This window comes from Falco cherrug, unplaced genomic scaffold, assembly GCF_023634085.1.
Source record: "Falco cherrug isolate bFalChe1 unplaced genomic scaffold, bFalChe1.pri scaffold_58, whole genome shotgun sequence".
In the NCBI taxonomy this organism is placed as follows: Eukaryota; Metazoa; Chordata; class Aves; order Falconiformes; family Falconidae; genus Falco; species Falco cherrug.
In genome coordinates, this window is record NW_026599496.1 from 277,743 (window position 1) to 294,380 (window position 16,638).

At 51.1% G+C, this 16,638-nt stretch overlaps 1 pseudogene; it reads right to left on the reverse strand.

The window, feature by feature from the left end:
• The window catches only part of LOC129735195 (hydrocephalus-inducing protein homolog), a 99,208-nt pseudogene that overhangs the window by 66,591 nt on the left and 15,979 nt on the right, over positions 1 to 16,638 (reverse strand).

The following is a 16,638-nucleotide window of genomic DNA, read 5'->3' on the forward strand; positions in this document are numbered from 1 at the left end:
TGAGTACCAGCACGCTGTTGGTCACCAGACCTACCCAAAAGCAAAGCTCTACAGTTTCCGATGGCTGCAGGTGACATCCTGCCATTTCTGCGCTCCCAACTACCGGCTCTGGAGGTTTTTTCCCTAATTTCTGTCCCCGCAAAACCTGTCAGAAAAACTGAGACAGAAGCAGACATACAGCCCTTATTTTCCAGTTTTGCAGCTGCTGTTGAAAACATTCACCTATTCCAACTCTGCACTGGTAACTGGAAAACTACTCATGTGTTTTACACCTTAGTTACAAATTGCACTTAGGGATCCTGCGCTGAGGTTCACCTCCAGTCTGGCTGCTCAATACAGCACCTACAGTATCATCTACTCATTCACATTTTCTCAAGTAATGAAAAAAAATAATTTATATAAATAGACTCCATAAAGTATCAGCATTAAAAATGCATAGAGCGCACAAGATTTTGGTAAGAAAACCCCTTAACATGTCCTTCCCTGCCACAGTCAAGCTTTTGAAAGCATCTGGCACGACGTATTGCCTCATTTTCTACCTCTTTCAGTTGCTGTATTTTTTTGGGGGGGTTAGATTTTTGGGGTTTTGGGGGTTTGTTTTTTGGGGGGGTTTTGGTTTTTTTGGGTTGTTTTTTTTCTTTGTGTGGGTTTTGGTGGTTTGTTTTTTTTGACAGAAAACTTGCCATCATGGGTGGGGGGAGGGAAACATGTAGAAAGCTCCTCTGCTTCATTTCCAGAACTGCTCTGCTCTGTTCACAGAGCCAGAGGTGCACCAGGTCTGAAGGGTGGCAGGAGGCTGGTCAGCAGGGAAAGCGCTCCCGGTGCCTGCGCGGGCAGCTCTGTGCGGGGAGGCTGGCCGGCTTCCCTCCGGCGCCAGGAGCCAGGAGGATGCGCTTCACTGAAAGGTGTTTGCAACGGACTCGAGTTGGAACACAACACGTTTGTTCCAGCTGCTTTTTAACCGCCAGGGTACCAGGGTGCAGTGATTCTAGGGCTGAAACAAAAGCCTCTGGATCCTGACCTTTTTGACCCGGTGTTGCTTTCATGTGTCAAGGGCTGGTTTTTCTGCATGAAGCCTCCCAGCTGGTCTCAAAGGGAGGTTGCCAAAAAGCAGGGATCGGGGCTTTGGGAACAACAGACACACCCTTCAGACCCCATCAAAACTATCCAGATTCTGCAAAAACTCCCACATTTCACTCACGTCAAATATTCCGTGCTCACAACTGCCAGCGTTGCCAGAAATCCCGCAGGCCCACAAAGCTCACCGCTGCCCCAGGAGCCATCAGGATCCACCCCAACCCCAGAAAACCCCACTGCTCACCTCATAGCTCTGGGCTGATCCAACAAAAACCTTCCCGATGTCCAGCTGGTCAAAGCTGAAGCGCAGCTGGGGCCCTATGCCGCTCCCTTTGATGCGCAGGGGCAGCCTGGTCTCACGGCCTGGGGAGAGATTGCCATGTCAGTACAGAATTCCTTCGGTTCGCCTGGATTTTCCAGGCAGCCTCGGAGCCAGTCCCTGACTCCGGGCTGGGTGGCACCAGCACTAGGTGCTCCGCGAGAAGATACAGGACCCCTCTCTTCCCTCAGGAGATATACTTCGGGGCTGGCTTCTCATTTCTAACTGAGCCCTCGGGCTGCTTTATAACTTAGCAATCACTTTGCACCCTGAAGAAGATATGCTGCGCATAAAAGACAATTTCGGAATTCCTTCCCATGCACTTAGACAAGCTTTGAAATCCGTTCAGTGAAGGCACAAAGCTCACAAAACAGAACCAAAGATAAAAACCTGCTGTCTGTATCGCTGCCATCAGAGATGACCGCACAGGAGCTGAGAAGCAAGAGCCCAAGCAAGGCCCAGCAGCCGGCTGACAGCCGCACCCCAGCAGCCTGCTGAACCCTGCGCAGTTACCGTATCAATAAAAAGCTGTTTCATGGCCTTTGCATCCGTCAGCTTGGAGCAGTAAGGACGGGATCAAAGCAGCTGGGTTAGTGATCTCAGCACCCTCCAGAACGGGAGCCTGGCTGCTGGGGACCACTGGCCTCGCACCTCCTTCCTCTTAGATGGGGAAAATCATTTCCCTGGATGGAAATCTGACAGGGACCTCCCGCTCTTGAAAACCACCTCAAGCAGCACCACACAGACGGAGAGGAAGGACAAGGTAACCTGAACCACGGAGCTTGCTGCAAGCATTCCCTGCCCCGTGCCAGCACAGCAAAGCCGTCACACCTCTGTAAGGGCAAAGGCAGCGTAACGCGGTGGGTCAGTGATAACCGCTCCCAGCAAAAGCCGTGACAGCACTTCTGTCAGCCAGGAGGAGCATAAAGCTTGTCTAGCAGACTGCTCGCACTGTGCTTCCTGGGCAGGGAGCTCACCCTGCTGAGGGCAGCGAGCCCTGTACAACACTACGCAGATGCAGCACGGACTTCGAGCCACGAGGTGACTGGTCCCACGCAGGGAGAGCGGCACACGCCTGGTACTTTCACAGACACCCTGCGCTCAGCGGGGCTCAGCCACCTACGGTCTGGCAGCGCCTGGAGAGCGGGAGGTGACCCAGGGGCAGGGGGCACGTTTCACTCAGCTCCTACCGCCTCAGGAGCCTGACAGTGCATCCATGGATCCAAGGCTCATCTTGCAGGTCTACAGGGGCTCAGTGCTCGTCCACCAAAGCTCTTCTGCGGTGTAGCTCTCTGGCCTTTACAAACACCTTGCAGCAGAGCAAATGCCTGGTAGGAAGGCTTATTCCCTCGCTGCTTTGGCTGCTCTAGAGCCATCAGTGGTCAGAGCCAGGCATCCTAAGCCCTGGCTCTGCACAGACCAGCTGGAAGCCACAGGGACAGCAGGAAGGTGCCGGCGCTGCCCTGCTGACCACCGGCCCTTCCTAGCAAGTCCACGGGGACCAAGGGGGCTGGAAGAGTATTTGTGCCCTGCCTTTGCGGTGGGTGGCAGGAGGAGGAGAAAGGAGCCGTACCTGAGATGTCGCAGTAGGCTGTTTGTTGATAGACTCGGGCTTCTCGGGGTTTGAAGATCACCTTAATTTCAATTGAAGAATTTGGCCAGACATCTCCCTCCTAAAACAGAAGCAGACAACAAACCATTTATCCTCAAACACTACATTTCTTGTTTTCAACCACAGCCCTGTAAGCCTTTATTTAGAGCACCAATGAAGAGCAAGAAGCAAACAGCACTTATCCAGGTTTGTAAGACTTTGGAAGCAGCTGCAAAAAATGTCAGTCCCTTACCTTTACTAGCACCTGGTAAAGGCTTTTTTTTTTTTTCTTAATTAGGGTTCTAATAAAGGAACCCAACTGGCTGGCTTCAGCAAATCAAGCATTTCTTCAGAAGTACCAGCTGATCTAAGCACAAGGCACCTTTTCCTCCAACCCTTCCCTTGCATCCCTGTCTCCCTATGGCCATGGGAATGTTTTACCCAGATCAGAAGAGAGTCAGCAAGTCAAAGGGATTTTTCCACTCTTCGTTACAAACGTGCTGCCTCTTATACCCTCAACCTGTACGTGCATGTAACTCTTTAATGGATTCTGGTGAGTCAGGGCACTCGGCACCAAGCAGAACAAGCCCTCCTGGGGAGCAGTGAAGACCAGGCTCCTCCTGCCCTGTGCCGCCAGCACTGAGCCAGCTCGCAGGCTCTTCCAGCTGATGGATGACCCGAGAAGGGAGCTGAGAGTCACATGCAGCCCAGTCCTCTCTGCAAGGTGCGTACATCCCTGTTTCCCTGAACACAGGCTCAAACAAGAAAAGATGGCATTTGCTTACAGCTCCACACCTACTGCAACCAGCAAGCTCTTTTCCTTGCCAGGCTCTTGCTCCGGGATTTAACTCCGGCCCATGGTACCAGTGTGTGCGCAACCGCTGCTTCCTCAGCGTCTTCATTCTCTCCCCCTCTCTCAGAGTCCTGGCACTGGTGCTCAGTCCCAGGGAGCCTCGTCATGTGTTTTCAGAGACATCCCTGGCTTCTAAAGGCTCTTGCTTCTTGCGACCGGTTTCAACAAAGGCACCACTGATATTCCCCTCAGTCCCCAGCACTACAAATGCTTCTTCATCCATTTGTTGGCATAAATATATGCATCTCTGACAACCGTAATAATATTTTAAAGCAATGAAAAAAATTGGGAAGACCACAAGAAGAACAGTTATTTTTCTATGCACAAAGCTTGATTCTGCTTGCTGCTGGGTATTCTCCGTGCTTTGTCCAGGGGAATCTTGAACTGAGTGGAGCCTCCAGCACTGCCACAGCATAAATATTAAACAACTATAATACTTCCCATCAACTTAGCACATAGAGCTCAGAGGCCAGCCCCCACAAAAATTAAAGAGCTATGACATGCTGAGTTACTGGGCTGCAGCTACAATGATTCCCTAATGCACAGCCTGCTCAGAGGGAAGAACAGGTAGAGAGAACCGTTTCCAACTCCAACAAACCAAGCGTAAGAACACAGAAGAAACAATAAAGTCACCTGGATTTTTCTCAAAACCTAGAGAAAACACTTTGCCAGATCAAACGGACTTTGTGTTTCTACCCAGCAAGCAACTGGAGGAAGATGAAGCATTACTAGATGATAACACACTCGCTTGAGGAAGCAAACTGGGGACACCAGCCTGCAACCCACAGTCAGCGTACGAGATAGCAGATCCCTCGGGTCCTGCTGGGATGCTGCACAGACTCAAAAGCGTCCAGAGAGTAATCTTGAATTTACAGGAATAAAAGCCTTTGGGGTGCTGCTCCGAACAACATAAGCCCTGCTACGACACCTGGAGCTTGCCTAAGCCGAGCCACTGAGAAGAAACACTCAGATGACGGATTTCCCTGGCTTGGCTAATTAGAGTCTAATAACTCACCAGCGCTCCTCACCCAGCTGCTCGCTGTATGTTTAACAGACTGAATTCAGTGGTCTCACCCTGGGCAGGCAGTCCCTGGGGGGGCGGGGGGGGGGGGGGGCGTGCATTAGGCAGCTGCTTGCATTTGCTTCCAGCCTGACAGCTGTAGCTGAACACACACCCCGGCTCACCGGCGTTCTGCGCTCCTCCTTAAAGGGCACTGCGTGGGCTGAGCTGCCCAGTGGTGCCCTTAGATCCTCCAGCTGCTGGGGCCCTCTGCCCAGAGAGCTGCTGACAGCCCTCGCTCGGCTCCTGCGCGACAAACTGTGCCTTGCCAGGCTTACCAGCACCACCCGCCACACAAACCATCGCTGCTGCTGTGCTGAGGAAGGACGTTAATGAAATGCTGAGAGTAGTGACGATGCTTGAGGTCTTCATCTTAGAGGGGCACCAAGCGGGGAAGGAGAGCGCATCCTGAGCCTTCAAACCAAATCTCTCCTTCCACTGAGGCCAGAAAACAAGCTTCTGGCAGCCTAAGGCAGCAGTATCAGTCTTTCAGGTCAACTATCTAACAAAGTACTCTTTTGCTGCTCGTCTCTGCTGGATCACAAGCCAGTGGTACTCACTGGTCTATTTTATGTGCCGCCATCAGATATATTGGCCCTGTGGACGCTTCGGGGCAGTTTGGTTATTACTCAGAGGCTGACAGAGGCAATACATCTCCCGTTAATGGAAGCAAGTGTAACACAATTCATAAGCAAAAACGAAGCTAAGCGGGAAAGGAAGAAAATTAAAAAGAACCGTTGGCCTGGTGAATACGTATCTGCTAACAACAGCGCGCTTTTCCAGCTGAGTGAGTTTAGCTGACTTTGGGATTCGATGAACTCCAAGGCCAGCACATCTGTGACAGAAATACAGCCGACATCTCCGATAAATCAAATCGGAGACACGCTCAGAAAGCCAGACTTACACAACAGCTTGTCTCCCACAGGCTTGGATGGCTGCTCAGAATGTTCATGGTCACATGCTAATTCCAAAATCACTGCCTCCTTTTTTGTTATTATTTTCATCCACAAGTTAACCCCATACAGGCTGAAATAACCCGCTGCAGCTTCCACAGAGAGCAACACCTGGCAGCTACCGGCCCGCTTACACAGCAAAGCTGCTGCACAAACCCTGCAAAGCCACCCTGCCCAGAGAGCCTTTCCAAGGCTATCGTCCCTCCAGCGGCCTCCTAACCTCTGGGAACCTCCAGCCGCTTCTTCCAAGGGTTTGATTCTTTCTATAGGGTGCTCCCAGGGTGATAGGTGGGAAGAGCAGCAGCCGCTTTTGGCCAGAAGGTCCGAGGCAGCAAGGTCCAGGCTCTGGCGGGGCCCCTCCAGCAGATTTACACGGCGCTGCCAGAAGGGGCCTGCCCAAGCTAAAAGTTACAGGGCTGTCACCGGGGAGAAGGTTGTGGAAGTCGGCGGCAGTGCATTCTTAGATTTTACATTGATAAAGAGGAAAAAATACTAACATTTGATGTGAAGACACCCGTATGCCGGGGGGGAAGACAGACACGAGCAAAACTCTGAATGTGAAACTCATTGTTCCATAGATCATGGAATTAATGGGAATCACAAGATTGATAATGCTGGACAGGACAGAAGGGGAGAGGCTCCTGCAGCAGCCCACTTACGCTCAGTCCTAGAGCAAACTATAACATCAACACAGCCATTTAGGAAAGGTTTCCACTCAAGGCATGAGGCCAGGCTACACTCTGGGTCCGTACAGCGCTACAGGGAGCACCAGGACTCAGTGGGCAGCCAGGCTGCTGGACCTCACCCTAATGCACTTCAGGAGCCCAAGAGCAGGTTAAGCTCGTTATGGAGGTATAGTCGGCTGTACCGCAGCAGGAGCCCTGGGACACGCTCCAAAACCAGCTGACACACTGCAGGATGCTCTTCATGTTCAGCTGATCAGCTCCCACTCCCTGCTACAGCCCTGCTGCTCCGACACAGGCTCTTGGTCACATCACGCTGCTCTCAGCTGCGGCGGTGTGAAACTGCAGCTGTGCTGACATGGGGGGCTCTCAGCCTTGTACGGGCTATAGGAGCAACCAAGAAGAGAACACGATCCCCTTCCTTAAAAATAAATAATAAAACAATAGTTTCACCTATTTTACAAGAAAGAAGAGGCTAAGATTGTTCTAGGGTTTGCTCCAAGATGAGAAGGGATTTTACACTGCTCAGACAGCAGGCACTCGTCATCTCAGACCACACAAATACTCAGAATCAGGGCTCTAGTTAATTGAAGGACATGAGGTTTTGTTTGCATAAATACAAAAGCAAAAAGTTTTCTCTAAGCGTGCAATAGAACTCAAAAAAGTCTGTTTAAACCCGCCAGCCTTGCGTGCAGGTCACAGACGATGCTGGGAGGGAGATTCAGGCACGGTCTAAGTCCAGATTATATGAAGGGATTGGTCTTGCCGCAATTAAACTTGGGCTGAACTTGCCCTCCTTTCCATAGAGGACCTTTTCATTCTTCAGTATGTGAACTAATACTCATGGTTAATCCCCATACGCTACGTGTAAGGAGTGCCCTTATATATAATCATCGATACCTCGGAACACTGTCAGGACACTTAGGAAGTGCCCTTAATTTACAGCCCTTGCAGCAGAGCTCAGCTTTAGGCAGGCTCTCAGCGCCTGCCCGGAGCTCGCAGTTTAGAAATGCTTTTTGCAACAATCTCTCCCAGCCTCACTACAAACCTCATGTCTTCCCTCTCGGCACATCAAGACACTGATGTGGGGATCTGCCAAGCAACCTCATTCAGGGAGGAGGAAGAGGAGGAGGAGGAGGAGGAGGAGGAAGGGAGGTTCCCAGCTATCACTTACCACTGGCTCAATGGCAAAAATATCATCAGAGAAAAGCATAGAGTCTTCCTGCACCTTTGCCCTCTGGTTCTGGAAGGCACGGGAGAGAAGGGCAAGGCGTTCTTGGAGCGTGGGGTCCACCGCGCGCTGCTTGAGAAAAGAATTCCTCTCATTCTCCTCCTGCTTCTGCAGCTTGCGACAGCGCCTGCAGCCATGGGGAGACACAAACCAAGCAGATCATTTAACAAACAACATATTTGCAGAGACTGTCATGTAAGTGCAGGAGCAGCAACGCACTGGGGGAGGAAGAGCAGCAGCAGCTCAGCAAGGGGCTGACCCCAAGCCACGGGGTCCCAAGCAGATCAGGTTATCACTCCTGCACTGGCACGGCAGGTACTTTTACGCCACACTCACAAGCTAAGAAGAGGGGTTTGAAAGCTAGCAGCCCTCAGGGGAGCCTCCTGGCTCAAGGCTACAGCCACAACTAATGGACAACCCCACCAACACCCTCAGATGGCTTTGTTGCCCGTAGAGGTGCTCGGGGGAGACGGATGGAGATGAAGGAGCACCCACTGCAGTGCTTCGCTGGGAAGCGGAGAAGCAGCCGGGCTTCAGCTGCAGGTTACCAGCATCACTTGTTTATCTTCCCTTTTGCACCGGCAGGGATAAGCAAACTGGCTGCTCCGTTGCCTACACTGCCATCCAGCAGAGGATCCCAGAGCACTTGCAAAGCAAGCTAATGCATTCGGGCATCGCATCACTTCAGTGAAATTAATGGGTTTAGGTGCATGAAGACAGAGGCCCTGAGAGCTTTGCCTGGCATTGAAACAGAGCAAGGTCTTAAAAAGATTAGTCAGGATGTGTTTGGTACTGTGCTCTGGGTGATGCTCTCTTTGTGTTGAGGTAAGAGAGAGATGGCAGGGCCTATTCCCTCCCACTGACCACGTTAAAGTAGAGGAATGTGCTCTGAATGATTAGAAAAGGTAAAGGCGTGTACTCTGAATAATTAGGAAAGGTTCCACTGAGGATGTTAAAGGAAAACCATGAGTCAGAAGATCATTGAACAAAGAAAGTTGAAAGGTTTACTCCACCTAGATCCCACCTATTATGAATAGAATGATTAGATGTCAAAATCAAATGAATATGTATGTAAAGATGTTGTAACCTCTCACAAAAACTGTATAAATTACCCGACTTTTCACCGAAAACTTCGGAGCTAGTTTGTCCGGTGCAAATCGGTAGCTCCCCAGTGTTGCACGAAATAAATACCTTTGCTGCTTAAAGACAAAATTAGTCTCTGAGCTGTTACTCTGTGCCGTTTTGGCATCAGCATTAGCCAATAAAGAAGTCAGCACCAGCACCTCTGAATCCAAACCCTTACATCCAGCCTTGAACCACTTCACCTTTTTCCTCTTTTGGGCCTTCTCCACAGAGCTTTGACACAGGTCACCTCTCCCTTACTTGGTAGTTGTAGCAGCGATCATTGCAGCATTGAAAGCTCACAACTGAGAGGTGAGAAGGGAGCACTGCTGCAGAGCACTTGCTTCCCAGCTGGCACGTTGCTGTGCCCCCTTCACGCTCCAGTCCCCTGGCCACCAAGAACCAGCAGGTGACTACTCGAGGGGGATGAGGGGAAGGCTCCGTACACAGAAAATCGAGGCAACACGCTATAAACAGGACAGCAGTCACCACCCAGCTGAATTCCAATACAATCAGCAAGGAAACACAGTCACGGACGTTACTAGCGGCACACAGACAGAGCCTCGGGCAGATGCTGTCACCGGTGCCAAAAATACTTTCTTTGGCTCGCTCCCAGTGGAGTGTTGTGGGAAATGTTTCTCCATGGCTGACCTACAGCGCTGTGCATGAGGAGGGCTTCCAGCCACCGACATGAGCAACCCTCAACTCAGCCTTCAGCAACGGACAAGAATCCCACCGCTACATCCCAGAAAGTCCTGCAGGAGGGAGACAGAGCAAACCCCTGGGTAGACCTTGTGAGAGCCAGGTCTTTCTGGGTGACAGCCAAGCACAGGCTGCTGCACTGCCTCCTCCCATTGTCAAAGTCCTCTCTGCTCTCAAAAGATCTCAAAAGCTGCTCCGACAGCAGCACAGTGGCCTCGGAGCCATGACCACCCCTAAGACTGCAAGTAAGGAAGAACAAAGCGCCCTGGTCACAGTAAAGAACACAGGCTGGCACGAGATCAAGCGTCACTGCAAAAAAATTGGGGAAACACGTTAACTGTGGCGAAAGCTGGTCGCTTCTGAGGGGAGAGAGGATCGCTCAGGGTCCCATCTGTGACGGGCAGCTGGGGAGAGATGCGAAAAGAATGGTGCAGGGAAGTACCAAGAGAAGGTCATGAGATTTTTTCCTTTAGCACACTGCGCTTGCACCAAAGTCACACACTGTGTAATTAAAAACAGAGAACACTGGAAAACTAGTTTTGGCCTTCAAGGCTTTTCTGACCTAATTACATTGAACTTTATTTGCTCAGTAGCCCTTAAAAAGTGCTCCAGTTGAAGGCAGTTTCCTGATCAGCTCTGGGTTCAGACTAACTCCTATACACCTACAGCCGTCCAACTCTGAAAAGTCACACAAGGACCCCCCTACATCACCCCAGCTTTGAAGTGTCACTTCCAGTGCCTCCCCCTGGGCTAGAAGCGTTTCCTTCCTGCCCCAAACGGAATTTCAAAGCTTCAGAGACACCCTTTGGAGAGCCTGCCCCACCTCTCAGCACCACGAAGACACAGGTGCTGACGCCCAAAGGCACTTCCAAGTCCTGTCCCTGCCTTCCCCGCAGAACCCTCCACCTCCGAACTCTCCCCAGCCCCGGAGAAGGGGCAGGGATACCTCGCTGTGCTGGAAGCCGGGACAGCGCGAGGCAATTCAGCATCCTACAGCCGGATGGCCTCAACGTTCGGGGCCAGCAAAGCACCCTGCCCTGCGCACTACTGCAAAAGCAGGCTGAAGAAGGTTGCCATCCTACCAGAGCTGGAGGGGAAGAAACTGCAGTGAATATCACAGCAGGTACGCTGCCTGCAGCTGTTAGGTGCTACCGCTCAACGCCGTCCCAGGTAAGGAGTGCCGACACTTTCCTCAGCCTCACAGACCCCATGCGAGCCCAGGGACCTGGCCTCACTGATTTAGGGCTCCCACAGACGGGAATTTGCTCTCCGAGGAAATGCAGTCATTGCAATCAACCTTTCCTCCCCAAAACATCAGCTGGAACATGGATGGAACCAGAATGGGAAGCACCGAGCTCCATTACCCTGAAGCCCATGGACACAGACCCGGATGCAGTGGATGCTTTATTTCTCCTACACCATCCAAAAAAGCACCAACATCCCTCTGAGGCCGTATGGTAGTTTCACTCCTGGGCAGTGTGTCTTACTGAAAGGAATCTTTCCAACAAACCTCAGCTTCTCCTGATCCTCCTCCTCTTGAGTAAGAAGAGCCTTCCACTGGAAGTGGGCTATGATTTTACTCCGGTTGTGGATGACCACACATCTGTGATTTGACAGCGTGATGTAGGTCTTCCCAACTGCCAAGGAGTTTCTGTCCAGCCTGATGTTGACATCTTCAGCGGCTCCATGAAGGCTTGTGTGCGTATCTTCACCTAGAACGAAGCAAAAGGCAGACATTGCTCATCGCCCTTGCTGATGGGAGTACAAGGAATGGAGGAAACCACAGGGAACAGAAGTGTCACAGCTTTTAGCTGTGTGAGCAGTTCCACAGATCAATATATTTATTGCACCCCAAGAGCTGCAGGTGTACAGCATGAGGATGTCCTGGGCACCACCTTAAGCACCTTATTTCTGGGTGGGCTTGTAGACATTTATCCCCAAGGCAACACTATCTACAGGGAGACGTTTTCAGTGTGCCCAGGTGGCCTTTGGGTTGCCATCCCACCTGGGTCACAGGGAATTCTGCATCCAAAGTCATTCAGGTGACTCTGAGGAGGCCCCACCTCGGTCACGGCTCGCCCAGAGTCTCCTGCAAGCACGCCACCAGGGTTGTGTCTCTCCTGATCCCTTGTTGCCAACATGACAAGATGCCTGGGGCATGCAGGCAGAAGAGGGAGGTGAAGAGAAACAGGCAAAGTGACAGCCCACGGCAGGATGGGACGCGGATGAGAACTTCCCTGTGTTGGAGCAGCAGTGCCCTCACTTGCTGTGGGTCTGTGAAGATATGTCAGAATGAGACCGGTGGGGCACGGCCCACACCAACCTGCCCATCACAGCCCTGCAAGCCCATTTCTTCTGCCTGGAGCCTGCTGGTGCCTATGCCTGAGCGTGCAAGTCTACACCGAGTATTCCCAAGCTGTCCCACAACCAGAGCGAGCACACCTTTGCTTTCCGCCTCAGACCGAGCTGAAGAGGAGAGAGTCCCTGGCTGCGCACAGCAGCCGATTAACGCCTGGAGTCTTGCTGGAGCACCTGCCAGCACTTCACCCTCCAGAAGAGACCCCCACCAAAGCGTCCCTCACTGCCAGAGCTTCCAAACCTTCATTCTTCCTACCAAGCAACTCCCAGGAGTCAACTAAGCACAAACTTGAGCACCGAGCCTACTCTGCCTGTTGCAGGTGAGGGCCTCCCAGGTGAGAAGCAAACCCCAAACACGAGACATTCTCCATCGAAATGGCACTTCTGTGGAGCGTGTTTAAAGCCTCAGAGCCAGCCCCAGCTGAGAAGGGCAGTGACCCGGCCATCCCTGGAGAGCATCCCTCTGCCGAGGCAGAGCCTTCCCCTCGCTGCACGGGTTACAGCAAGGCAGCCAGGGGATGGACCTGCCTTTCCAAGGCTGCCACACAAAAGCACAAGGGGAGAGCTGGCTGCCCACTGGATGGACTCCTTAAACCCTAAGCCAGACACAATCTGGCAGTATCACAGTCGTGCCGGCAAAAAGAGCCCCCCCTCTCTTGGAGGGAGGTTGGAGAACGACTCACCCTTCAAACAGATCTCTGCAGCCATTCATTCATCTCCACACATGGAGAGTTCAGCCTTCGTGCCTGTATAACCTCGACTTCTCTGCTCTTAAGGGAGCCGAGGAGGAGTGGGAGGGATTCATGGCCAGACACGAGTTATGTTGCGAGAAACAGCAACGTCTCCAGTGACTGGACAGCCTGCTTTCTGTAACAGACAACTCAGCGTACAAAAATAACCGAGGTTCAGAAGCGTTACAGAGGCAGGCGTGCTTTATAAGCTTGCCTTCCCCCTCCGCTGAATCCTCGGCATACGTTGGCAAGCAGAGGAAGCAGGACCCAAGAACTGGGAGACATGCACAGTGCTTCGAGCATGCACAACTCCGGTTCATGGAAACATGACCTCATGCTCTACGAGACAACTAACTACTGCAAAATAAACTCCACGAAAACTATCATGGTCTCACTGTCTAAACCCATGGCCACGTGGGTCTCGAAATAATGGGTATAGTTTTGATCTTCAAAGCCAAGCTGAAGCCTTTGAAATGTAATCATTCTTTCTGCCCTTCTCCAAAGTACAGAGCAGCTTCTATATGAAGACTGAACAGGATTCCTTAACCTAGAAATCACACAAGAGATAGGTAGGTTTGTAAGAGCACAAACGGCCTGGGAAAATCCGAAGGAGGAAAAATTTGTCACCATTTGTCGTAAAACAGGAACCCAAGGGCCTGAAATAGTATTAGTCAGAAATTACAGAAGTGTAGTACCAGCACTTTCCCAAGGAATATTCCTTCCTTTGGAACGTACTGCCATGGGAGCCTACAGACGCTCATAGCTACAAACCCACAAAGCAACTGGACAAAGGCTTGGAAGGTAAAACCATCAGAAGTGATTAAACAAAGATGAGAATAAAGCCTCTAGCACAGAAAAATGCTAACTCCAGGGCCCACGAGGCAGAAAGCACATGCACTGCCTGCTTCTACACGCTTTGCTGAGCATCCCCTACTGCTGCTCTCCTGGAGAGGAGCCGGGGACACAGACACACTTACGCTCCCGGCTGACACCAGCGTCCCCCAGGGAGAGACCAGCACGCAGCCACACAGAACAAGGGCACACTCAGCCTTTGCCCCTTACCTGCTCACTTGAAGCACCAAAACATGCAGAGGTTTTGAAAGAAAAGGGTTTAGAAAGAAAAGGGTTTAGAGGAGTCTGCAAAGCAAGTTTAACAGTCTTCTGCTTTGAAGGACGCAGAGCGTGGGCACCATGCAGTGTCCCGCACTTACCTGTGTCGTAGTGTACTGTCAGGGACCCGGAATAATCACCAGTCTTCTGTGGGTGGAAGTCCACTGTTACTTGCACGGCATCACCAATCCCAAGAGTCCCAGCAGAGGGATCGACAGAGAAAGGGCTGCAACACAGAGAGGCACATCAGGATTACTGTGGGACATTTGGGGACTATGTGGCTGTCTCGTTCACTCCAGCTCACCTGCGCAAGCAAGAAGCAAACAAACCACAGTCAGCAGAAGAAAAAGAGAACAGACAGTATCAGAAACTGAGCCACCAACTCGACTCCTGAAGAGCTCCAGCCCTCAGAACATCCTATGCTATAAAACCACCTCGTCTCCCCCATACCCTGCATCCAGTTCTCTGCAGCAAGGCTCAAGAGTCTGACTGCTAGCAATACGATCGGAGGAGGGTTTTTGAAGAGCACGGAGATGGTGAGGGTTATTTGCATGCACAGCTTGACACAGACTTCCTCAGGAATCCGTCTTTTCCTGCCACCTATACACCTCAAGAGATACAAATGTCAAGGCAGTGAGATTGCAGCCTGGAAATCAGACAGGGAGAAGAGAATTTCTTCTTGAAGACCAGAGAATAACTGGAGTTTAATTTGCAGAATTCAACTCTTTTTTTTTTTTTTTTTTACCTTGAAAGCATCCTGGTTTTGCCTAAGAAAGGGCACATTTTAACAGTGTTTCAGTGAAAGCTGCTCTAAGCAAAGAAAAATCTCTACGAGTGCAAAGGCACATTAGAGTGATACAATAACAAGGGAACAAGACACAAAAGGAGTACCCATTTACAACCTGAACAATTAGATCTCTGGCTAAATGAAGCACCATCAGCAGGAGCATATCGAGGCAAGTTTAACAGGAGCTTTTCGGTGTATTCACAAGCAATGCAATCTGGGGCTCCGGGTTGTAATCCAAGCTTGGTAACTGTTTGCTTGGCCCGCTGGGGGAATTCTGTGCAATGTGTTGGAAATAATTATGAAAACGTGTTGGTGTACTTTAGATTTAACACGAGCAATTATGATTTGTGGCCAGGTAAACAGCTCTCGGCTGACAGACACATAATTCAGTTCTTTAACGCTCAGGGAAAAGTCAGGTGCAACATGCTCCTGCACAACAGCAGCTGGGCTTTGTGGCTCCTGTACAGCCCCACTTAGAAAGCAAAAGTTACTGGCTTTAGTGCTTTGCTGGTGGTCAATTTGTCACCTCAAAAACACCTTCCAGAGAGTTTCCCAGTGATTAGGGAATGCAGCACACAAAAATAATGAGAAAATCTGGAGCCATGCACGAGCTGAGCTTCATTCATGGAAGTAGTGACAGCTGATGACATTGCTGGAGCTCCTGCTCATTAAGGAGATATTGCTGCAATTAGGGGCCTGACCTGCTCCCCTGACAACAGCAAGAACATTGGCAGTGACTAATGGGGAAGCACTGGGCCTGCAATGTTCACGTGCTGGACCTGAGACACCTGGGAGGGAGGAGGAAAGCCAAGGCCCTGCCAGCCTCAGAACTGGATTGTTCTACATGGCCCTGCACCTGCACTGGGGGTTGTGCCTGGTTATACTGGGCAGGGCTCTGCTGGTGCTTGGCTAGCATCACTGCCTGCTGGGGGAAAGGCACAGAAAAATTCCCCCACCTTTTTTTTTTTTTTTTCCTCCCCCCCCCCCCCCCCGCCCCCCGAAACATGGCCAGAACAGAAAAGCTGCTGGTTAAGGGCCACACTTCAGCACCACCTCCCATCCCATCCCCTTGTCTGCATACCCCTGCCCTCAGATAGCTGGGATGGGCATAACACTCCTGAGGATGACTTCAGGGGATGCCCGAGAAAGAAGGTATCTTCCCATCTTCAAATTATCAGAAGAAGAGGATCCCACCAAGGTCAGGACTCATTCTCAGGACTGAGAAACAGAGCACAAGTCAGACACCGCACCTCCTGCCTCCCACCCCACGCTGTACCCACGGGACAACTTTGTTACTGCTGTCGCGGGAGCTTGGTATCCCTCACGTAGACCTGGTTCTCCAAGACCCAGAGGGATGCAAGGTCCATGCTTAACCTGAACTCTGAATTTCAGTCCACATCACTAAGCTGTTCCCTGCAGCCTACAGATAAGAGATGCTAAGGTAACGTCTCTGACACACTAATAGCCACATGAAAGCCACTGCCAAGAGATGAAGCTGGCAGGCTAAACTCTGGCCTTCTCTCCATTATTGTGAGCTGTTCTTTAGGATAATTCTTGTCCTGTTAGATCTACCCTGTTAGTGAATCACTACTGCTCCTGAAAAAACAGGAAACATAAGGTTTGGAGGTTTTTTAACAGCTTCTTTTCTGACATCCTTTTTAACTACGTCCATTTGTACGTTTGCTTTGTTGTACAACATCTAAACCGTCACAGGTCCAGATCTCCCAGCGGTGCCTTGCAATCCCCAGCTTGTATAAACTCCTCTAGCCACACCAGCCTGAGGGAGACCTTCCCGTCAGAACCTGCTGAGATCTTGCCCGTTACTGCCCTGCAGAAAGGGAGCAACACCAGACTAGTAAGCAATTTCATACGGATATGTTCTGGCATCTGTTGTCCTGTCCTTGTACATCCTGTGGTAACTCTCCAATCCCACACCTCGATGTCGTATATGGGTACTACAGGGGGCTCCTAGCACTGCACCTTGTAGCATCATTTCCTGAGCTTTCAGAGCCTGATGGGCCATTCCTTAATGTATCTTCTCAGACGGATCCTCTCTGGCGC